This window comes from Armigeres subalbatus, chromosome 1 (genome assembly GCF_024139115.2).
Source record: "Armigeres subalbatus isolate Guangzhou_Male chromosome 1, GZ_Asu_2, whole genome shotgun sequence".
NCBI classification, from domain to species: domain Eukaryota; kingdom Metazoa; phylum Arthropoda; class Insecta; order Diptera; family Culicidae; genus Armigeres; species Armigeres subalbatus.
In genome coordinates, this window is record NC_085139.1 from 90,030,799 (window position 1) to 90,055,408 (window position 24,610).

At 41.7% G+C, this 24,610-nt stretch overlaps 1 protein-coding gene and 1 long non-coding RNA gene across 2 annotated transcripts in view; both read right to left on the reverse strand.

Annotated features, from left to right (window-relative positions):
- Positions 1-24,610, reverse strand: part of LOC134221953 (uncharacterized) — a 396,732-nt gene that overhangs the window by 125,309 nt on the left and 246,813 nt on the right. The window lies entirely within an intron of this gene.
- On the reverse strand, positions 15,918-16,575 carry LOC134221890 (uncharacterized). Its single transcript, XR_009982389.1, has 3 exons — positions 16,434-16,575; positions 16,292-16,374; positions 15,918-16,203 (listed from the first exon to the last, which is right to left on the reverse strand). It is a non-coding gene; the product is annotated as an uncharacterized LOC134221890 (long non-coding RNA).

The window sequence follows — 24,610 nt, forward strand, 5'->3', positions numbered from 1 at the left end:
CAATCCAAACCAATCCAAACCAATCCAAACCAATCCAAACCAATCCAAACCAATCCAAACCAATCCAAACCAATCCAAACCAACCAAACCAATCCAAACCAATCCAAACCAATCCAAACCAATCCAAACCAATCCAAACCAATCCAAACCAATCCAAACCAATCCAAACCAATCCAAACCAATCCAAACCAATCCAAACCAATCCAAACCAATCCAAACCAATCCAAACCAATCCAAACCAATCCAAACCAATCCAAACCAACCAAACCAATCCCAAACCAATCCAAACCAATCCAAACCAATCCAAACCAATCCAAACCAATCCAAACCAATCCAAACCAATCCAAACCAACCAAACCAACCAACCAATCCAAACCAATCCAAACCAACCAAACCAATCCAAACCAATCCAAACCAATCCAAACCAACCAAACCAATCCAAACCAACCAAACCAATCCAAACCAACCAAACCAACCAAACCAATCCAAACCAATCCAAACCAATCCAAACCAATCCAACCAATCCAAACCAATCCAAACCAATCCAAACCAACCAAACCAATCCAAACCAATCCAAACCAATCCAAACCAATCCAACCAATCCAACCAATCCAACCAAACCAAACCAATCCAAACCAATCCAAACCAATCCAAACCAATCCAATTCCAATCCAAATCTAATCCAACCCAATCCAAACCAACCAAACCAAACCCACCCAAACCAATCCAATCCAACCAATCCAAACCAATCCAACCAACCAAACCAATCCAAACCAATCCAAACCAAACCAAATCCAAATCCAATCCAAACCAATCCAAACCAACCAACCAATCCAAATCCAATCCAAATCCAATCCAAATCCAATCCAAATCCAATCCAAATCCAATCCAAATCCAATCCAAATCCAATCCAAATCCAATCCAAATCCAAATCCAATCCAAATCCAATCCAACTCCAATCCAAAGCCACATCCAATCCAAATCCAATCCACATCCAAATTATTATTATTGCTCAATATCCAGCAATGTTGTATGTCGCTGAATCTGTCATAGGTACAGTCGGTTGGAGTTATTGGGACGCAAAATATCCGGGGAAGGGTTGCAATGCAATTAATTCATCTTCTTTTTGGTTTTGAATTCGTTGTCGTGGTCGGCGAATGGTTCTACGTTATTATATCAAAATAACACTTTTCAACACAGCGCTTATCATTTAACTACTCACGCCGTCACATAAAGCTAGTGTAATGTAGAAATATATCTGAGATGAATTATTCGATTGAGACAGAACCTAAAGTGTTTGAAATGATATGCCTGATTAGTCAAGAGTTCAACAGAGGTTAAAAAAATAAATAGAGGCCTTGATTATTTCCCCTAATTAAGCACATACCTAATCCTCACATAAACTCATGTAAACCATAAAATGATCAGAAACTGTAAGGCATACCTCCTAAGACTGTTTCACGAAGTTTATCGAACGGCTTACACAATCCACAAAGGCCTTCCATTGGAACTGCACCATTTTGCTATGAGCGAAAAGAGAAGTCGATGCAAAACAGCGGAAAATATGCGCTGTAATAAAAATCATATAAGCCATTAAGTATACCGAGCATAAATTAGGTTCCCACCGTGCTTGCCCACCAGTCAGATCCTTTTGCCGGTTCCACCAGAGTTTGTCACGCAACTTCCAGTTGTGCTTGCTTGGTCTGGTAGGATCTCGTTTCAAAATTTGATAAAATTGAACGAGAAGAACAATATTGTCAGTTGACATCCTTCTATGGCTGGATTCTGATCTACAGCGGCTAAAGGCATCGGCGAACGGCGAATAAATTTTCCCACTTCTATCGGCCGACACCGACAAGAATGTGCGTGTTCCTCTTCTCCATCGCATATTTTTTTTGGTACGACAATCTCCGGACGAGCGGTTGCGTTCCTTGCTATAGATACACAGTCCTGCGGACGCCACAAGTGGAATTTTAATATTGACATTTTTTGTTCAATATCATGGCCAGAAGAAAAGGGGAAAAATTGATGAACGTCTAGCTTAAAAGGTAACAGCTTGTGGGAAACCACCGCACAAAGTGTCCCCGTTTGTTGTCTGCCGTTATTCATCGCACAGTGGCTGATTTCCAACTGTAGGTTTCGTTCAAAAGGTTAGGAACTTCGCGTATGGAAGATGGGGGGTTGAGCTTTAGCAGAATTTATCTTTAAATTGTCGTAACACGTATGCATGTGAGCTTAATACCATGAGGACTGCATATGCATTGGCGTTGCATTTCGCATATCTAATATTTGTCTATAATTTCCTATCTGTGATACGAGATGTATACACATTATCCACCATTGGTACCCTTTCAACACTGGACGCATTCTGAGTATTAAACTCTGTAACTCATTTCTATTTTCAGCTTTTAGATTACAGATCAGTACCGTCACCAGTAAACGAACCTGTCGATCATATTGATTCGTCATCGACGATATTGAATAAGCACCGTTTAAAGGTTCTGTGCGGCAACCGGTCACTGTTCGTTTTAGGGTGGTGAGCTTACGATATATAGATAAAATTGAAAGAAACGACTAAAACATTTTTTATCAGAAGCGAATCCAATGTGGAGACGTAGGCCAACAAATGGAGACATTCGGTGACCTTTCGTGCCCTTGCTGAAATTTGATGGATCTAACTTTTTGTGGGAAATTCCGACGATCAGCTAATGCTGACGGCTGGCACAATGCTCGCCTGCAGAGGAAAATCGTTTCGTGGAAAAAAACATTTATCAATAGGAAGCGATTGGCTTGAAAAAAGGAAACGTTTCTTGAATTGAAAACTTATAATGCCATTGAGAGCTGAATTAAATAAAAAGGGCCATCACAAGCAGATGTGGTTGCTTCCAATGAAAAGGCAATTTGTTGAATAGAGTACTTATCAGATCAGCAAAGGTGATGGAAATCTCAACATCGCTCAAAATAATTTTAAATTCAGTAACATCAAAGAGCTCAAATTTCAACTTTTTATCATCCGTCATTTGCTCATTCAGTGCCATTTCCAGGCTCGGCTTCCAGCTCGTAATTAATCATCGCCCTATGGTTGGCGTCGTTCAGTTTAATTAATTTAAATCGATTTCAATTCCTAACGAGCCCTCTGGTCCATTTGTGGCTTAAATTACAGCAACGCCATATATCAGCACCCCGGGGGCAATATGGTTTTCACTTGATTGACCGCCTATTAGAGACGCATGAATGAAATTTATTCACTAGCAACGAACAAGCAATGAATGATTAAACGTTGCTTTTGTAATTTTAGCTTTTTATCGGTTATTGATTCAAATGATAGAAGCCTTTCATAATGATGAAAGCGAAATGGTTTGAGGGAAGGGAAATTAAAAATGCTTTATACATTAAAGCCATATAAATTCGATTGTGACAACGGAATAGTCAGTGGCCGGCGACGTAGCATTGTTTTTACGGTTATTCTAGTTTAAACACTTAATCACGGTTGAAACAATAATACCTAATAATTTTTTTTCTCTATGTAACACTTGTTCTACGATGTAACAATTGATTTCTTTATTTACATTCAAGATCCCTACTGTTGGCTTTACAACAGAAAAATATATTAAGCTCGTTTAGTGGAATGTATTAAACCGTCTAAGACGAATTAAGTACTGTCCATTTAATTCCACCAGTTAATATTCGTTATCTTTGCACATGCGTATTTCGACCACAACTGTGTGGTCGTCTTCAGTGTCTTGTACTGGACTCGACTTTACAACAGATTTTATACGGCGAGTATTGAGTGACTTCTAACTTCGATTCATGCAAATTTGTTGCGACTTACGTCCAACACTTTTGAAAACTGAAATCCGACTGTCCCGTAGATCCCAAGAAACCATTACAAATCAATATATTTTTCATTTTCTCGTTGCATCAGCATACAAAAAGAATTGCACTTTTTGTCGTATGCTGTTGCCGACCACTGTGACCGACGCAGCTAATATTAGGCAATTAATTTTGAATGTACTGAAAAAAGGACATTTATCCGAATTGGAGATTTGGCCGAATAGGTCATTTGGCCGAATATGACATTTGGCCGAATATGATATTTGGCCGAATAGGACATTTGGCTGAATAGGTCATTTGGCCGAATATGTTATTTTGCCGAACAGATCATTTGGCTGAATAGGTTGTTTTCCCGAATAGAACATTTGGCAGAATAGGACATTTGGCCAAATAAGACGTTCGACCGAATAGGACATTTGGTAAAATAGGATATTTATCCGAATAGGAGATTTGTCCGAATAGGACATTTGGCCGTATATGACATTTGCCGAATAGGTCATTGGGCCTAGACCTGTGCGCCGCCACGCCACGCCGCCGCCGCCGCCCCTTATTGACGTACGCCGACGCCGGTCAAGGTGTCGGCGGCGCGCCATACGCCGGTTTGCTCCACGCCGCCGAATTTCGTACTTCACGCCGATGATTGGCCAACACAAAAATCACAGTATGCAGTGCGTTTGCATCTGCCGAACCAAGGCAACCTATCAGGCATAAATTAAATAGCTATTATAGGGGGAAAGACGGCTTTGGCAGGTTTTGTTCTATTATTGGCAGGGGGGTTTTTGTCGACCAAATTTTATGAAATTTGGCCACAATATTCTTTGATATGCAAAGAATGTTTAGGCCAAATTTGAGCAAACCACCCTGCCAATAATAGAACAAAACCTGCCAAAGCCGTCATTTCCCCTACCTTTAGCAGATTTGTTTGCTTTTATTTCTGTCACTTTAACCCGCGATAACATCTCCACACTGGGACAGAGCCGCCCCGCAGCTTAGTGTTCATTAAACAGTTCCACAGTTATTAACTGCGAGGTTTCTAAGCCAAGTTACCATTTCTGCATTCGTATATCATGAGGCTAACACGATTATACTTTTATGCCCAAGGAAGTCGAGACAATTTCCAATCCGAAAATTGCCTAGACCGGCATCGGGAATCGAACCCAGCCACCCTCAGCATGGTCTTGCGTTGTAGCTGCGCGTCTTACCGCACGGCTAAGGAGGGCCCCTACAGATGCAATCATGGTAACATGACTTCTGAATCTGGAGCACGATGGGGTACGTCACCCACCAAATTGAACATTTTCTTCACTCTCCTTGTACTTAAATAGTCAGAATTGTTCTTAAAATAACGGTTTCGATTTATGTTGATAAACAAGTCCCAAAGACCAAAGTCGAGTCAAGTACGAGACACTGAAGACGGCCTTACTGTTGAGGTCGAAATACGTATCTGTCAAGATACAATTAAGTGGTGGAACTCAATGGGATTGTTTAAACTCTTATGACAGGTGAAAACATTCCACTAAAAAGCTCAACATAATTTTCTTATCAATTCCCAAAGAGATTTCTTGGTTTTCCTGAAATAATGTCCGAAGGAAGTCCTGGAGGAAGTTCTGAAGGAGAACCTGAAGAAAATTCCTAGAGTCTTGAGGAATTTCTGAATTTATCTCCGTCTGGAATATTTTCTTAAGGAATCTGTAGGAATCCTAAAGAAAATTCCGAAGGAATTCTTGGAGGAATGTTTTAAGAAATTCTTTAAGAAATTTAAGCTATCGGCAATTCCTTCAGGAGTTCTTTTGGAAATCTCTCTAGGAATTCGTACGGAGATATCTGAAAATTCGTCCTAGAATTTTGGAAGGAAATGGTGGAAGAAATTCCTAAAGAACCACTAGATGAATTTCCAAGGGAATGGAATGTCTTACCTGGAAAAATTCCAATGGAATTGTTAAAATAATGTTAGAAAGAGTTTTGTTGGTTGTTGGTATGTATGTATGTAGTTAGCCACCATCCTGACTTGAGTCTTGCTCTGCATACGGCTTCATCCAATATTACAGTCGAGTTCAACTAAGTACCATTATGCTTTAAATGCACTGCTGTGTGAAGGGCAAAAAACGGAGGTGCGCGAAGCCCGCGGGATAGAGATAATCTCCTTTCAACTGTGTAATCCAACCAAGGGCCTCATACGCTTGTCACTGGCGAACAAAGCTCGTGTACTCTGCATCGAAGCTTAGAACCGGTGTTAGGGCGCAATCGTTAATGTGAACATTTTTATATTCGGTTAGTTACTGCAAATAAATTCTTTTTCGAGTCCCTCTAATCAAACAGGTATCTCAAGCATATCTCATCGTTATATTGCTGCATGATTGAATGTTTAATTTTGATAAAATATCGAAAGTAAAAGTGTGCATAAAAATTGCCTCGCCATAACAAAAAGGTGATAGAGAATTAACACTGTTGTTTACAGTTTAGAATCAAATCCAGATGTCGCACATGTTGGGGTAGGGATTCAGTGCTCCGCCTTCTCCCCCTAAATCCAACAGACTAATAAATAGATTCGCAATCTTTTTTAGCTTTTGAAGAGATGGCTTTCTTGAGGAAAGGCGCGTCAAATCCATTACAGCTGTGGGGAAGTGTACCCATCTACATGGATAGAAATTTTTAAAGGTATTCCAAAAAGAATTTCTGAAGGAATTCGTGATGGAATTGTCAGAATTAATATTAGGAGAGTTTTTGGAGAATCTCCAGAAAAAATGGGTTCATTTGTGGAGGTTTTTAAAGGAATTCCTGAAGAAATTTCGATCGAATTCCTGACGGAATTTTTGAAGGTATACTAGAATGAACTGCTTGATGACTTACCGAATAAATTCCTTAATGGTTTTACAACAACAACAAAATTTAGAAATTTTCCAAGGAACCCCTGGAGTAAGTTCTCGAGGAAGTCTTGAGAATATTAGAATATCCGCAATCACGATATTTTAAGAGTTTTTCTTGGGATGTAGTTTGGCTTCTAGAGTCAAAACTGAGTTTGATTTACTACTGTCCAGATTTTTAAGAAGTTCCTGGAGAAAATAAAATTTTCTACACAGATAAAAATATGTTGTGATTTTAAATGTATTTTCATGCACATATTTGGAGCATGCAAATAAACGTAACATTCAATCGATCTCACTGTTATTTTAAATTGAAATAAATTTAAACTGTGCTTGCTTGTAAAAGTCAATCAAATTTAATTGAATATCGAATGTTTATTCGTTTGATAGAGTTAGCTGCAGTTTTACACGTCGTTGAATTTTCAAAATTATTTGCTGTGTATGTATATTCCAATGGCTGTTTGGAAAATCGAATTAAAATTCCTTCGAAATTCCTTCGAATATTCCTTTAGAAACTCATTCAAAAATCCTGTTAGAAAATCTTTTCAGGTTCTTTTCGGTTATTCCTTCAACAATTGAGTCGGCAATTCATCTAGGAATTTCTTCGAAAATCTCTTTAGAAAAACCACCAGGAAATAATTTGGACATTCATCCAGAGATGCCTTCAGAAATCCCTCCGGCATTTTACTTAATATTTTCAGAAATTCTTTTAGAGAGTCTTTAGGAAATTCCTTCAGTAAACCATATAAAATTCCTGCATGTATAAATCCGGGAAGCATTCTTATTTGGAGAAATTTCTAAGGGAATTTTCGAAAAAAATTTGAAGCGTATAATTAAACATATTTTCAATTAAAAAAACACTCAAACAATGCAATGGTTTTAAAAAAATGAAGGAATTTACAAACAAAATTTTCGAAGATTTCCCAAAAGAATTTCTGAAGAGATTCCCGAAAGAATTCTTAAAGTAATTAAAAGGAAATTTTGAAGGTCTACAGGAATTTCTGGAAGAGTTGCTGAAGGAATATCCGGAGGAATGTCCGAAGGATTACTATAAGAAATTCGGAAAGAAGTCTTGAACCTGAAGAAAGTTATAAATAAATTCCAGAGAGAAATTTCGAAACAATACCAAAAATATATTCCTAGAGTTTCCGAAGATTTTCTTTAGGGGGAAAAGAAATAGGGGAAAGTCGGGGTTTTGACGACCGAATTTTATGAAATTTGGCCACAATATTCTTTGATATGCAAAGAATGTTAAGGCCAAATTTGAGCAAAGGCAGTCATAAAAAAAACCCTGCCAATAATAGAACAAAACCTGGCAAAGCCGTTATTTCCCCTACTAAATCAAATTCCGAAGGTTTTCTTTTTCTCAAATCTCTCTCTGGATTTTCGAATGTATTGCTGAAACAGTGTCCGTATAGTTATTCTTTTAGAACTTTTTGAAGGTTTTTCTATGGGTATTTTCTAAGGAATTCTTAAAGGAATTTTCAAAGAAATCCTTAAGAATAGTTTTGAATGAATTACTTAAGAAATTCCCAAAAGACCAAAGGAATTTCGGAAGCAATTCCTAAAGTAGAAGGAAATTCATGAAGGATCTTTTGAAGAAATTTCGGAAAGAATTTTCAAGGGAATTCTTGGTGGAAGTTCTGAAAGAATTCATTAGGGAAATTCATTAGGGAATTAATTCTTAGAATTCCTTTCTCGAATTTTCTGAGGAATATCTTAAGGAATTTCCACACGAATTTCTGGATTTATATCCGAAGTACTTTCCAATGAACTCATGTGCTGAGATGCGGAAATGTCCCAGTGGATGATGTAATGTACCCTTTTGCTGTAGACATACAAGCTATAGCTATTAGGATGTTCCCCCATAAGTCTGACTGTAGCTAGCAATTGTACAAAAAACCTTAAAATTCATAACAAGCATGATATGCCTTGCTGTGTGATTTTTTTTCTCAGCTCAAAATTCTTCACGCCGATTCACGCCGCCGCCGCCGCCGCCGAACATTGCTTACGGCGTGACGCCGCCGACGCCGCCGCCGCCGGTGTAAAAATGGCCTTACGCCGCCGCCGTTCACAAATACTTCGGCGCACAGGTCTAATTGGGCCGAATAGGTCATTGGGCCGAATAAGACATTTGGCCGAATAGCCGAAATTGGCTCAATAATACCTAATTCTGTTATTGATACCATACTCTGTTACGAACTAGCCCTGCATAAGAAGTAAAATACCAAAGGAATAATACCAAAAACTAATATGCACAATACTTGACCCATAACATACCCAGTTATTTAATTGAATTTCAATACCAAATGCATAACCATTATTCGTTTGATGTTGAAATACCTAATCATGTTATCCCTTAAGTATTCTGCATATAAGTTTTTGGTATTATTTTTTGGTATTTTACCTCTTATGCAAGGCTAGTTCATACCAATTTTTGTTATCGAGGTTGTCGCTCCCGCTCGGGTTTTGCTGAATAGAACATTCGGCCGAATAGGACATTTGGCCTAATAGGACATTTGGCCTAATAGAACATTTGGCCAAATGTGTGTGTGTGCGTCATCCTCTATCCCTCACCCAACTGGGGGTGTTGATCAAGTAGTACTACGAATAATTTGATCAAATCTCATGCTCCGTAATGGTGCCCTTTTTGTTACGAATACTAGTACCACAAAAAGGATTCACTTCTGAAGCAAGAGAGGTTTCTTCAGGGAGTGTGGGGAATGGGATGTACTAATTATTCATAACAGGTACAGCAAAACTTCACAAGGACGCCCTTATTTGTAGTAACTACTCAGGGAGTAGAAGGTCGAGAAGAGCCACCGTTGCAAACTAAAGCTTGAACCGGATACCTGGGACTCCCACAATATCCGCGGCAATAGCAGCAAACGATGCCCTGTGCGTATTTAGTGTAACATTCCATGAACATAGTATTCTGAAGCACTAAGAAAGAGAACTGGAACATGCTCACCAACTTATTTCGTCCAGAGTTTTGCATTTTCCTCCTTTGCTTCCATTGAAAACGTGATCACAATGCCCATCTATGGTCGATTTGGAGGCTGCGTTTGTTTACGCTGGGTTAGCAGCTGTGGTAGTTTTGGTAGCTGATAGTGTCATGCTGCTGCCTTCAAATAGGATCAACTGCCTCCATGGTATTGAAAATTTGAATTTGAAATTGAATTCTTGAATTCTGAAAATATTTGTTCAAAAGTAGGGAGGCAGTATCAAACATTACAACATAATAACATGAGTGTTATTGATTGGAAATCATATACATTTTTAATACATGGAATACGTATATTTCTAAAAAAGCTGTCGTTTCACAGGAAAGTAATGATGTGGAATCAACCATTATCAAAATAGACCATTAGTGCATTGAGCTGCAGATCTTTTACCTTGGCCCTATGTACTGCCTGCAACCGCATATTTGTTCCATTCTTACTGGGTTTTCTATTCATATGGAACAGACAGGGATGGAATGCTCCTCAGAGCGAATCAGGAGAAGAAAAAAAATGCTCACTGCTCTCGACACACGAATCTTTGCTCTTCTCTTTTGTACTTTTGCGTTTCTCTCTTTTTCGGGTAGCTCCGAAATATATTCATTTCTCAATGATAACTTAATGCGTTTACTCAATGAGGTGAGGAAAAAGTTGCTCATTGAGTATCCTTGAGCCTCTTTCCGAAGGACGGAATTGGTGGTGGCGAATAAATTTATGATAATTAGTTGGCTAATCTAACGGTAGCCAGTAGGTTATTGTATTTATCGTGTTTGTTTAGAAAACAATTGCGTCATAATGCGTGTTTAGGACTGTTCCATTTAATTTTTACACGTTGAAGACATTAAAAGAGCTTAATAATTTTCATTCCAAATTGAAGCAGTCGAATGAATCTTGTATTAATCACTGGAGTCGCTTTTCATGCGGTTTGATATGAAGCTTTCTTTTTATGCGGATTTTGGGTGTCACGCGTTTTAACGCGTTTACACAATATTTTGAAAAAAGTCTTGGTGCCTTTATGTCACTACGATCAAGGAATCGCTCCCTGGTTCTTACTTTTTTACAAATCCTTTGAGGTAATATAACTCACGAACGTATGGGCCGATTTGCAAGATTTCCTCACTAATCGATTCTTCTTGGGATCAGCTATGTACGATCAATTTGACAGGGAAAGTTGTAAAATTATCGAAATACAACTGTTTCATGAGTTATGAAGAAAGCCATCAAGCTCGAACTGAAATCAATCTAGAGTGATTGACAGATCGATACTGAAACCCGAGCGAGATCGGGCAGGTTCGCCTAGTTTATATATAAAAATGATTTTGCATTTCCTTTTAGGCAATATAACTCACGAACGGATGGACCGATTTGCAAGATTTTCTCACTAATCGAATCGTATTGGGATCAGCTGTGTTTGTACATACTAATAGTTGATCAATTTGCCGGGGAAAGTTGAGAAATTGTCTGAATGTAACGGTTTTATGAGTTCTGGAGAAAGCCATCAAGCTCGATTTGAAATCGATCTAGAGTGCGACGCCTTAATCAAATAAGTGATTGACATATCAAAAATAAAACCCGAGCGAGATTGGGCAGGTTCACCTAGAATAAAATAATTTCGTAAATAATCTCTTTGCAATTCAAATTTTAATTGCTAACCAGATAAATGTAGAATTAATTAGGAATAAATGTAGAATTGCCTACTTCAAGCTGCCTGTTTCTTAGAAGCAGTAAATAATTAATGTAAAGATAGAATGTGTTCATTTCTACCCGTTCATGGGTGCTATACACGGTTCCTATTCTCCTGCTGGTCTCATAAAGGTACGAATGTGTGAGGCTGTTGTGCGGGTAGCGATGGTATGACAGAAGTGTGCTTTCATTCCTCTGTACGTTCAGTTGGAAAGAACAACAAACATGATGCTCCTCAAAGAGACACATTGAGACAAACGTGTTATCTCAAAGAGAGCCGCTCCTCATTTCTCAGCAACGAAGAGCTTCTTTTGTTTTATGTTTTAATCAATAATAGGAGATTTGGCCAAATAGGACATTTATACGAATATGACATTTGGCCGAATAGGTAATTGGGCCGAATAGGACATTTGGCCGAATAAGTCATTTGGCCGAATAGGACATTTTTCTAAAAAAAACTTCCTCTAGGTGCGAAAAATGCCGACTCTGGAAACAAATAATGGACGCACTGAAATTGAAATGAAGTTTCCAATAGCAGCGAAGAAAGGAAAGCTTAATCAGGAAGCGAAAGACGCTTTATCAGAAAGAAAGAATCATCTGAAAGCTTGGAAAGCATCCTCTGGAAGCGAAGAAAGTCTTACCTGAAGATAAAAAGGCTTTCAATAGGAGCAAAAAAGATTCCACCAGAAAATGTGAAAAGTTGCCTCTGAAAGCGAAGAAACCTTTCACAAGAAGTGAATAAAAAATCATCTGGAAGCGAAGAAAGCTTCCACTGGAAATGAAACCGAAAAATCGTACTCTGGGGCCGTAAAAACCTTTCCCTGGAAGGAAAAAACTTCCTCTGGAAGCGAAGGAAGCAAAAAAGGAAGCTGGAAGAAAGCTTAATCTGAAGGGAACAAAGTAAACTTCCTCTGAAAGTGAAAAAAGCTTTCACTGGAAAAGAAGGAAACACTCACCAGAAGCGTAGAATGCTTCCACTAGAAACAGGGAAAAATCATAGAAGTTTGAAGAAGCTTTGGAAGAAGATTTCGCTGGAAGCCAGAAAAACTCCCACTGAACGCGATAGAAAAAAAAAACTTTCACTGAGAGCGAGAGAAGCTTCCTCAGGAAGCATTAAAAGTTTTATCTGGAAGCGGGGAAAGCTTTCTGTAGAAGCAAAGAAGTTTTTCTTTCTGAAAATGAAGAATGCAGCAAAGAAACCATCCGATAGCAAAAAAAGGTTCTTCTGTAAGTGTTGCAACGCGAGAACGCAACTGGCATCCCGGACAATTTGTAACTTGACAATGCAATGTCAGATGGATTGCTGCCGGTCTACATCGTATGCGACACTTGAATGTCATCGTCGTGACGAGGCATGTTATGAAATAACGTGGGGCATTCCTAATTAGTTGGACTTTATATTATTATTTGAAAGTTATTGCTACTGTGCAACCTAAAGTGAAATTTAAAAGGTAGTGAATTATTATCTAACGCGTAATATGCATTTATATCAACGATCCTATATATAGTATAATACTGTTTACTCTCCCACCAGGCAATAAGCCCACTCGCAGTATATATAGTTTTCGCAGTGCTAGTTAGTTGAGACAAAGTACATCTGAAGTAAGCTGTGTAAATCATTAGATCTAGAACGATTTCTTACATCTATATCTAGTTCACAGTATCCTACAAGGCATACGTAACAGTTGGTTCTGGACTCATAAAACTAAAAAGGTCACTGAAATGTAAGTCCCCCCCAATATAAATTAAGTATACTGTCTCATACCCCTTGTATTATTCTAGTTTTGAAGCGTTTAATAAACTGCTATCAGACCTCAGAACCTTTTTCTTGTCCGGAGTCAACAGTAAGTGAAAAAAGACACCATGAGGAGGTAAAAATCTTCCTCAGGAAACATGAAAAAACTTCCACAGGAGGCGAAAAAACATTCCTCTGAACGCGAGAAAGGCGTCCACAGATAGTAAGAAAAAACCTCTTTTAAAGCGAAACAACTTCCAAAGGCAGCGACTAAAGCTTTCTTTGAATGCAAAGAAAACTTTAAGTGCTAGTGAAAAAAGCCTCAACAGGATGCGAAGATTCATCTGAAAGTTAAGAAATCTTTCGACAAAAGGTTCCACATGTGGCGAAAAATCTTCAACTGGAATAAAAAAAAGTTTCATCTGGAAGTGAGAAAAGCTTTCTCTTTCCCTCCTTGAAAGCAATGAAAGCTTCTACTGGAAGCGAAAAAAGTTTACTCTAGAACCGATAAAAGCTTCCTCTGAGAGCGTGAAAAGCTTTCTCTGTGGGCATTGAGAGCTACAAAAGCTTCCTATGGAAGTAAATAAAGAAGCCTTTTTCTGGAAGCGGAAAAAGCCTTCTTTGGAAGTTAAAAAAGCTTCCACTGAAAGCGAATGAAGCTGGAATCGAAGGAAGCCATCTTAAGAAGAGAAACAAGTTTTCTTCATAAGCAAAAAGGCTTCCTTCCGAAGTGAAGAAAGCTTCCCAAGCAGCTCACATGTTGCACAATAGTAACTGTAACCCCTATACAAACGAATTCAGTCACATTTGAGTTGTCGCGACCAAATTGGTCTGGATTGTGCTGCTAGGGTTTTTTTCTGGAATAAAAAAAAGCTTCCAATAGAAGCAAAAAAGCTTCCTCTGGAATCGATACAAGTTTCTTCTGGAAGTGAAAAAACCACCCTTGAGAAAAAAAAGCTGCTAATGGAAGTGAAAAAAAGTTTATTCTGGAATCGACAGAAGCCTTCTCTGAAAGCGTAAAAAGCTTCTCTGTAGGTAAAGAAAGCTACAAAAGCTTCCTCTGGAAGCAAAACACGCCTCCTCTGGAAGCAGAAAAGGCTTTCTCTGGAAGCTAAAAAACTTCCACTGAAAGCGAAGGAAGCTTCATCTGGAAAGGAAGAAAGCTTTCTACAGAAGTGAAAAAAGTTTCTTCCGGAAGCAAAAAAGCTTCCTTCAGAAATGAAGAAAGCTTTCCCTGGAAACAAAAAAAAGCTTCCAACAGAAGCAAAAAAAGCTGGAACATGCCTCCTCTGGAATAATAGAAAATAAAAGACCCACTGAAAACGACAAATTCCTTCCCTGTAAGCGAAAAAAATCCAGAGGAAACAAAGAAGCCATCACCTGGAATGCTGAAAAAAACACAGAGAAGTGAAAAAAACCTCCACTAAAACGAAGATAGTTTCTACTGAAAGCGAAGAAAGCACCCAACGGAAGCAAAAAGAAAATCCAAAATAATCGAAAAAGGTTCCTTTGAACGCAAAAAAGCCTCATCTGGACGCGAGAAAAGCCTCCTCAGGAAGCGAAAAAAGCTTCCATTGAAAGCAAAGAAAGCTTCCTTTGGAAGCGAAGGTAGCTTCTTCTGAAAGCGAAAAAGGTTTCTCTGGAAATGACGATAGCTTTCTCTGGAAGCGAAGAAAGCACGCAACGGAAGAGAAAAATGCTTCCATTAAAAACAAGAACGGTTCCACAAAAAGCACAGAAAACCTTCTCTGAAAACGAAGAAAGCATCCAATAAAAGTGAAGAAAGCTTTCACTGGAAGTGAAAAAGATTCCTTTAAATGTGAAAACAGCCTCCTCTGGAAGCCAAGAAAACCTCTCCTTTAGCATAAACAGCTTTTTCTGAGAACAAAAGAAAACGTGAAAAACTGCCTCTGTTACCGAAAAAATGTTCCTTTAAAAGCAAAGAATTCTTCCACGGGAAACGAATAAAACTTCCTTTGGAAGCGAAGAAAGCTTTCACTGGTAGTAAAGCAAGCTTCCACTAGAAGTGAAACGAGTTTTTTCTGAACGCGACAAAACCTTACTCTGGAAGCGTTATAACTTTTAAACGAATCCTCTGGAAGCGAAGGAAACTTCACCTCAAATTTAACAAATCATTCTCTGGAAGCAAAGAAAGCTTCCATTGGAAGCGATGAAAGCTTCCTCTAAAAGCAAAAAAGCCTTCTCTTGAATAAAAAAGTCTGAACTTGAAATGGGGAAAACTTTCACTTAAAGCTATACAAACTTTCACTAAGAGCTAGGAAAGCATCATCAAAAAGCAAAAAAGGACCTTAAGTAGACGAAGAAGTGAGCGTCAGTTCTCTGGAGGCGAGAAACAATACTCAGAAATCGAGGAAAGCTTTTTCTACAAGCAAAAAAGGCTTTTCCTGGGTACGAAAAAAGCTCCCCATGAAGCGGAAATATATCGTATCTGTCAAGATATAATTAAGTGGTGGAATTTCAATGGGATTGTACAAACTCGTCTTATGACAAGCGGAAATAGTTTTTTTTCTGGAATTATAGAAAGCTTCCACTGGAGAGGAACTTAACTTCCTTTGGAAGTGAAATAAGGCTACCTCTGGCAAGAAGCTTGTCATCTCCCCGCCCGATGAAGGGGGGAGGTCGCATGAGATGAAGACAAATTAGGTGGAAAGAAGGTGTACTGATACTGGTCCCTTTGACCCACTTACCAATTCTGCCTACAAACCTGGTTCGAAATAAGTACAGCGGAACCAACAAAAAGAAGTCGAATCGAGTCATCGTGTTCCAAAGCAAAAGTATAAATTTTACATGCAAAACTGTAGGTGATGTTTATTAAAGTGTTACTTATATCCTAGGTGTACTTACATTCTAAGTTTTAGTACTTATCCTACTGTATGGTGTCCGTGTCGTGCGTGTATCCCACGTAGACTGCTAGAATTGGCCCGGAACAGAAAGTCCATGACTACTGGCGGGAAGCCAGCAACTCCGAGATCCAGTAATTCAGTGGTCATGGTGGGATGCTACGTCACCACACCACCAGAGCGATGAATGCCACCGCCATGCAGAATTTTGGATAGAAAAGACGGGCCTGCATGGGAACAGCATTAAATGATCACTTTAGCACTCCAGTCGAATAATTTTCGGAAACTATTTAACTGTTCATCTTCCTTGCTTACCGATCTCATGTAATCACCATCACTCTACTCTGCCATTGCTACATGCATCGTCATGCATTGTTTGGGGGTGTGAGGGCTTGAGGCTGTAGGTTCAAAATTCAGCAAATTATTCCCAGCCAATGAAATTATCACCACACTTTACCTCCTACACGGCCTATCTCGGCTCACCCTCTGTAGCACCACGTTGATACACTATGACTATCGGTCAGGTAGCACTATAAAATAAATACTGCTAGTCAGGCACAGAGCACAAAATCGGTATTGCCTGCTTGGAATTTAACTAGCGACTGATCTGATCACAGTTCCGTTCGGGATATAACGTTGGTCCTAGTTGTAGTAGTCAGTGGTCATTCTCTTATCTCTTAGTTTTATCAGATAAGGAGAGCAATGGCTGTTTCACAAGAGAATGCTGGCAATTGGAGATGATCTCCCACATGGCATACAGTTTAATCGACTAATCGGTGGCATGTATGTATGTTTGATCTGCAGATATATGGATCAGCTCAGAATTCAGATTCTATCACACCGCAGCATTTCATATGCGCTGGCACGATGATCTTGCCAAATAGGGTATATTGGCAGGTCATGGACTATGAAGAGTTGTGGATATGTTCTGTTGTCGTGTTGTTTAGTGTAGGTGGATTACAAAATGGTAAGAAAATTGACCCATACCTTCGTTCCGTACACTAGACTAGAAGCTCAAAAATTGCTTCCGCGGTACAAAACAAAATCAGTAGTAGTGCGCAGGTTACAAGCTTTCTATTGAAGCAACGCAGAATTTTTCTGAAAGCGAGAAAGGCTTGCTTTGGAACTGATATAGAAAAGATAAAAAACTTATTCTGGAAGCTAGTTTAACACGTACGTCCCCAACCCCCATTTTACGACAAAACTCAAAATTCAAAACCACGCTGCTCAGCCAATTTCTAACGGATTTTCAAGCAATCTTCTGGAATCGATCACAAAATTCCTATAGTTTTAGGAACCGAGGTCAATTTTTGTGCAATGGCCATGGTTCCGGATATATTCCGGGGAGTACTGGGGTTACCTCCCTCCCGGAAAAAATGGTCACTGGCAGATCGACTTCGAAATCCATCGTGCGACATGTCAAACTTCATGATTTTGCAAAACAAGTACACTGGAGTACATTTCAACGACTTTCGATCGAATTGGCCACCCTCCGGGTGCTTCCAGGGCCTGGTTCCCTTGGGGAAGTGGCCAATATCCGTCCAATCTTGGAACCCATCTTGCGACATGTCAAACTTCATGATTTTGCAAAACAAGCACACTGGAGTACATTTCGGCGACTTTCGATCGAATTGGCCACCCTCCGGGTGCTTCCAGGGCCTGGTTCCCTAGGGAAGTGGCCAATATCCGTTCAATCTTGGAACCCATCTTGCGACATGTCAAACTTCATGATTTTGCAAAACAAGCACACTGGAGTACATTTCGACGACTTTCGATCGAATTGGCCACCCTCCGGGTGCTTCCAGGCCCTGGTTCCCTTGGGGAAGTGGCCAATATCCGTTCAATCTTGGAACCCATCTTGCGACATATCAAACTTCATGATTTTGCAAAACAAGTACACTGGAGTACATTTCGGCGACTTTCGATCGAATTGGCCACCCTCCGGGTGCTTCCAGGGCCTGGTTCCCTTGGGAAGTGGCCAATATCCGTTCAATCTTGGAACCCATCTTGCGACATGTCAAACTTCATGATTTTGCAAAACAAGTACACTGGAGTACATTTCGGCGACTTTCGATCGAATTGGCCACCCTCCGGGTGCTTCCAGGGCCTGGTTCCCTTGGGGAAGTGGCCAATATCCGTCCAATCTTGGAACCCATCTTGCGACATGTCAAACTTCATGATTTTGCAAAACAAGCACACTGGAGTACATTTCGGCGACTTTCGATCGAATTGGCCACCCTCCGGGTGCTTCCAGGGCCTGGTTCCCTTGGGGAAGTGGCCAATATCCGTTCAATCTTGGAACCCATCTTGCGACATGTCAAACTTCATGATTTTGCAAAACAAGCACACTGGAGTACATTTCGGCGACTTTCGATCGAATTGGCCACCCTCCGGGTGCTTCCAGGGCCTGGTTCCCTTGGGGAAGTGGCCAATATCCGTTCAATCTTGGAACCCATCTTGCGACATATCAAACTTCATGATTTTGAAAAAAAAGTACACTGGAGTACATTTCGGCGACTTTCGATCGAATTGGCCACCCTCCGGGTGCTTCCAGGGCCTGGTTCCCTTGGGGAAGTGGCCAATATCCGTCCAATCTTGGAACCCATCTTGCGACATATCAAACTTCATGATTTTGCAAAACAAGAACACTGGAGTACATTTCGGCGACATTCGATCGAATTGGCCACCCTCCGGCTACTTCCAGGGCCTGGTTCCCTTGGGGAAGTGGCCAATATCCGTTCAATCTTGGAACCCATCTTGCGACATATCAAACTTCATGATTTTGCAAAACAAGTACACTGGAGTACATTTCGGCGACTTTCGATCGAATTGGCCACCCTCCGGGTGCTTCCAGGGCCTGGTTCCCTTGCGGAAGTGGCCAATATCCGTTCAATCTTGGAACCCATCGTGCGACGTGTCAAACTTCATGATTTTGCAAAACAAGCACACTGGAGTACATTTCGGCGACTTTCGATCGAATTGGCCACCCTCCGGGTGCTTCCAGGGCCTGGTTCCCTTGGGGAAGTGGCCAATATCCGTTAAATCTTGGAACCCATCTTGCGACAGGTCAAACTTCATGATTTTGCAAAACAAGTACACTGGAGTACATTTCGGCAACTTTCGATCGAATTGGCCACCCTCCTGGTGCTTCCAGGGCCTGGTTCCCTTGGGGAAGTGGCCAATATTCGTTCAATCTTGGAACCCGTCTTGCGACATGTCAAACTTCATGATTTTGCAAAACAAGTACACTGGAGTACATTTCGGCGACTTTCGATCGAATTGGCCACCCTCCGAGTGCTTCCAGGGCCTGGTTCCCTTGAGGAAGTGGCCAATATCCGTTCAATCTTGGAACCCATCTTGCGACATGTCAAACTTCATGATTTTGCAAAACAAGTACACTGGAGTACATTTCGGCTACTTTCGATCGAATTGGCCACCCTCCGGGTGCTTCCAGGGCCTGGTTCCCTTGCGGAAGTGGCCAATATCCGTTCAATCTTGGAACCCATCGTGCGACATGTCAAACTTCATGATTTTGCAAAACAAGCACACTGGAGTACATTTCGGCGACTTTCGATCGAATTGGCCACCCTCCGAGTGCTTCCAGGGCCTGGTTCCCTTGCGGAAGTGGCCAATATCCGTTCAATCTTGGAACCCATCTTGCGACATGTCAATCTACATGATTTTGCAAAACAAGTATACTGAAGTCCATTTCGGTGATTTTCGATCGAATTGGCCACCTTCCGGGTACTTCCAGGTAGACCTGTGCGCTGATTGATATTTTACCGGCGGTGGCGTGATAGATCATTTTCAGGCAGCGGCGGCGGCGTCACGCCGTTAGTGATCAGCGGTGGAGTGGATCGGCGTAAACCAGTTCAAGCGCCAAAATTTCTTCAGAAATTCATCAAGGAATTCTTCCAGAAGTTCCTCTACTAGTTTTTTTTTAAAAGATCGTCAAGAAATTCCATTGGACATTCCTCCGTAGGTGCCTCTGGGAAGTTACTCCAGAAACTCCTCTTGGATTTCGTCTGGAAGTTCCTTCAGGAATTCCTCCGGAAGCTCTTCTAGGAATTTATCTGGAAGTTCCTCCAGGAGTTCCTCCGGGGGTTCCTCCAAGAATTCCTCCGGTAGTATCTCCAGGAATTCCTCCGAAGGTTTCTCCATGAATTCTTCCAGAAGTTCCTCCAGGAATTCCTCTGGAAACTGGAATTGACCACCAAATTTCTGGAGGATTTTCCGAATGAATTCCTGGAAGAATTTCCGGGGGAATTCCTGGTGGAGCATATTAGATAAATCCTGAAGGAACGTCCGGAAGAATTCCCGGAGGAACTTCGGCAGAAATTCCTGAAGGAACTTCCGGTACGAATTTCCGGAGGAATTACTGAAGGAACTTCCGGAGGAATAACTAGAAAAAACTTCCGGAGGAAGTACTGGGGGAACTTCCGGAGGAATAAATGTAGGAACTTCTAGAGGAATTACCGGAGGAACTTCCAGAGGAATTCCTGGAGAAACTCCCGGAGGAATAACTGGAGGAACTTTTGGAGGAACTTTTGGAGGAACTTCGGGAGGAATTCCTGGAGGAACTTCCGAAGGAGTTCCTTGAAGAACTTCTGGATGAATTTCTGAAAGAACTTCCGGAGGAATTCCTGGAGGAACTTCAGGAGGAATTCCTGGAGGAAATTCTGGAGTAATTCCTGGAGGAAATTCTAGAGGAATTCCTGGAGGAAATTCTGGAGGAATTCCTGGAGGAAATTCTTGAGGAATTCCTGGAGGAAATTCCGGAGGAATTCCAGAAGGAAATTCCGGAGGAATTCTTGGAGGAAATTCCGGAGGAATTCTTGGAGGAAATTCCGGAGGAATTCCTGAAGGAAATTCCGGAGGAATTCCTGGAGGAAATTCCGGAGGAATTCCTGGAGGAAATTCCGGAGGAATTCCTGGAGGAAATTCCGGAAGAATTCCTGGAGGAAATTCTGGAGGAATTCCTGGAGGAAATTCGGAAGAATTACTGGAGGAATATTCGGAAAAATTCCTGAAAAAATATTCGGAAGAATTCCTGGAGGAAATTCTGGAGGAATACCTGGAGGAAATTCTGGAGGAATTCCTGGAGGAAATTCCGGAGGAATTCCTGAAGGAAATTTCGGAGGAATTCTTGGAGGAAATTCCGGAGGAATTCCTGCAAGAAATTACTGAGGAATTCCTGCAGGAAATTACGGAGGAATTCCTGCAGGAAATTACGGAGGAATTCCTGGAGGAATTACGGAGGAATTCCTGGAGGAAATTCCGGAGGAATTCCTGGAGGAAATTCCGGAGGAATTCCTGGAAGAAATTCCGGAGGAATTCCTGGAAGAAATTCCGGAGGAATTCCTGGTGAAACTTCCGGAGTAATTCCTGGAGGAACTTCCGGAGGAACTCATGGACGAACTTCCGGATGAATTCCTGGAGGAACTTCCGGAGGAATTCCTGGAGGAACTAAGGAAAGAATTTCTTGAGGGATTTCCGGAGGAATTCCTGGAAGAACTTCCGGAGGAATTCCTGGAGGAACTTCCGGGGGAATTCCTGGAGGAACTTCCGGAAGAATTCCTGGAGGAACTTACGGAGGAGAGACTTCCGGAGGAATTCCTCGAGGAACTTCCGGTGGAATTCCTGGAGGAACTTCCGGAGGAATTCCTGAAGGAAATTCCGGAGGAATTCCAGGAGGAAATTCCGGAGGAATTCCAGGAGGAACTTCCGTAGGAATTCCTGGAGGAACCTCCGTAGGAATTCCTGGAGGAACTTCCGTAGGAATTCCTGGAGGAACTTCCGGAGGAATTCCTGGAGGAACTTCCGTAGGAATTCCTGGAGGAACTTCCGTAGGAATTCCTGGAGGAACTTCCGTAGGAATTCCTGGAGGAACTTCCGTAGGAATTCCTGGAGGAACTTCCGTAGGAATTCCTGGAGGAACTTCCGTAGGAATTCCTGGAGGAACTCCGTAGGAATTCCTGCTGGAACTTCGTAGGAATTCCTGGAGGAACTTCCGTAGGAATTCCTGGAGGAACTTCCGTAGGAATTCCTGGAGGAACTTCCGTAGGAATTCCTGGAGGAACTTCCGTAGGAATTCCTGGAGGAACTTCCGTAGGAATTCCTGGAGGAACTTCCGTAGGAATTCCTGGAGGAACTTCCGTAGGAATTCCTGGAGGAACTTCCGTAGGAATTCCTGGAGGAACTTCCGTAGGAATTCCTGGAGGAACTTCCGTAGGAATTCCTGGAGGAACCTTCCGTAGGAATTCCTGGAGGAACCTTCCGTAGGAATTCCTGGAGGAACTTCCGTAGGAATTCCTGGAGGAACTTCCGTAGGAATTCCTGGAGGAACTTCCGTAGGAATTCCTGGAGGAACTTCCGTAGGAATTCCTGGAGGAACTTCCGTAGGAATTCCTGGAGGAACTTCCGTAGGAATTCCTGGAGGAACTTCCGTAGGAATTCCTGGAGGAACTTCCGTAGGAATTCCTGGAGGAACTTCCGTAGGAATTCCTGGAGGAACTTCCGTAGGAATTCCTGGAGGAACTTCCGTAGGAATTCCTGGAGGAACTTCCGTAGGAATTCCTGGAGGAATTCTTGGAAAAGCTTCCTAAAGGAACTTCCAGACGAAATCCGGGAGGAGTATCTGGAAGAATTTTCCAGAGGCACTTATGGAGAAATATCTGGAGGAATGTCCAAAGAAATTTCTAGACGATCTTCTGAAAACACTCGTAGAGGAACTTCTGGAAGAATTCCTGGAGATACTTCTGAAGAAATTTTGGCGCTTGAACCTGGTTCACACCGAACCACGCCGCCGCCAATCACCAAAGGCGTGATGCCGCCACTGGCTGCAAATGATCTATCAGACCACCGCCGGTAAAATATCAATCAGCGCATGGAAGTACCCGGAAGGTGGCCAATCCGATCGAAAACTACCGAAATGGATTCCAGTTTACTTGTTTTGCAAAATCATGAAGTTTGACATGTCGCAAGATGGGTTCCAAGATTGGACGAATATTGGCGACTTCCCCAAGGGAACCAGGGCCTGGAAGTACCCGGAGGGTGGCCAATTCTATCGAAAATCGCCGAAATTTACTCCATTGTACTTGTTTTGCAAAATCATGAAGTTTGACATGTCGCAGAATGGATTCCAAGATTCAACGAAAATTGGCCACTTCCCCAAGGGAACCAGGCCCTGGAAGCACCCGGAGGGTAGCTAATTCGATCGAAAATCGCCGAAATGTACTCCAGTGTACTTGTTTTGCAAAATCATGAAGTTTGACATGTCGCAAGATCAGTTCCAAGATTGAACGGATATTGGCCACTTCCCCAAGGGAACCAGGCCCTGGAAGCACCCAGAGGGTAGCTAATTCGATCGAAAATCGCCGAAATGTACTCCAGTGTACTTGTTTTGCAAAATCATGAAGCTTGATATGTCGCAAGATCAATTCCAAGATTGAACGGATATTGGCCACTTCCGCAAGGGAACCAGGCCCTGGAAGTACCCGGAGGGTGGCCAATTCGATCGAAAATCGTCGAAATGTACTCCAGTGTACTTGTTTTGCAAAATCATGAAGTTTGACATGCCGCAAGATGGGTTCCAAGATTGAACGGATATTGGCCACTTCCCCAAGGGAACCAGGCCCTGGAAGCACCCGGAGGGTGGCCAATTCGATCGAAAATCGCCGAAATGTACTCCAGTGTACTTGTTTTGCAAAATCATGAAGTTTGACATGCCGCAAGATGGGTTCCAAGATTGAACGGATATTGGCCACTTCCCCAAGGGAACCAGGCCCTGGAAGCACCCGGAGGGTGGCCAATTCGATCGAAAATCGCCGAAATTTACTCCATTGTACTTGTTTTGCAAAATCATAAAGTTTGACATGTCGCAAGATGGATTCCAAGATTCAACGAAAATTGGCCACTTCCTCAAGGGAACCAGGCCCTGGAAGCACCCGGAGGGTGGCCAATTCGATCGAAAATCGCCGAAATGTACTCCAGTGTACTTGTTTTGCAAAATTATGAAGTTTGACATGCCGCAAGATGGGTTCCAAGATTGAACGGATATTGGCCACTTCCCCAAGGGAACCAGGCCCTGGAACCACCCGGAGGGTGGCCAATTCGATCGAAAGTCGCCGAAGTGTACTCCAGTGTACTTGTTTTGCACAATCACGAAGTTTGACATGTCGCAAGATGGGTTCCAAGATTGGACGAATATTGGCCACTTCCCCAAGGGAACCAGGCCCTGGAAGCACCCGGAGGGTGGCCAATTCGATCGAAAGTCGCCGAAGTATACTCCAGTGTACTTGTTTTGCAAAATCATGAAGTTTGACATGTCGCACGATGGATTTCGAAGCCGATCTGCCAGTGACCATTTTTTCCGGGAGGGAGGTAACCCCAGTACTCCCCGGAATATCTCCGGAACCATGGCCATTGCACAAAAATTGACCTCGGTTCCTAAAACTATAGGAATTTTGTGATCGATTCCAGAAGATTGCTTGAAAATCCGTTAGAAATTGGCTGAGCTGCATGGTTTTGAATTTTGAGTTTTGTCGTAAAATGGGGGTTGGGGACGTACGTGTTAATAAATTTCCTCTGGAAGCAAGGAAAGCTTTCAATGAAAGCAAAGTTTTTTTTTTGGAA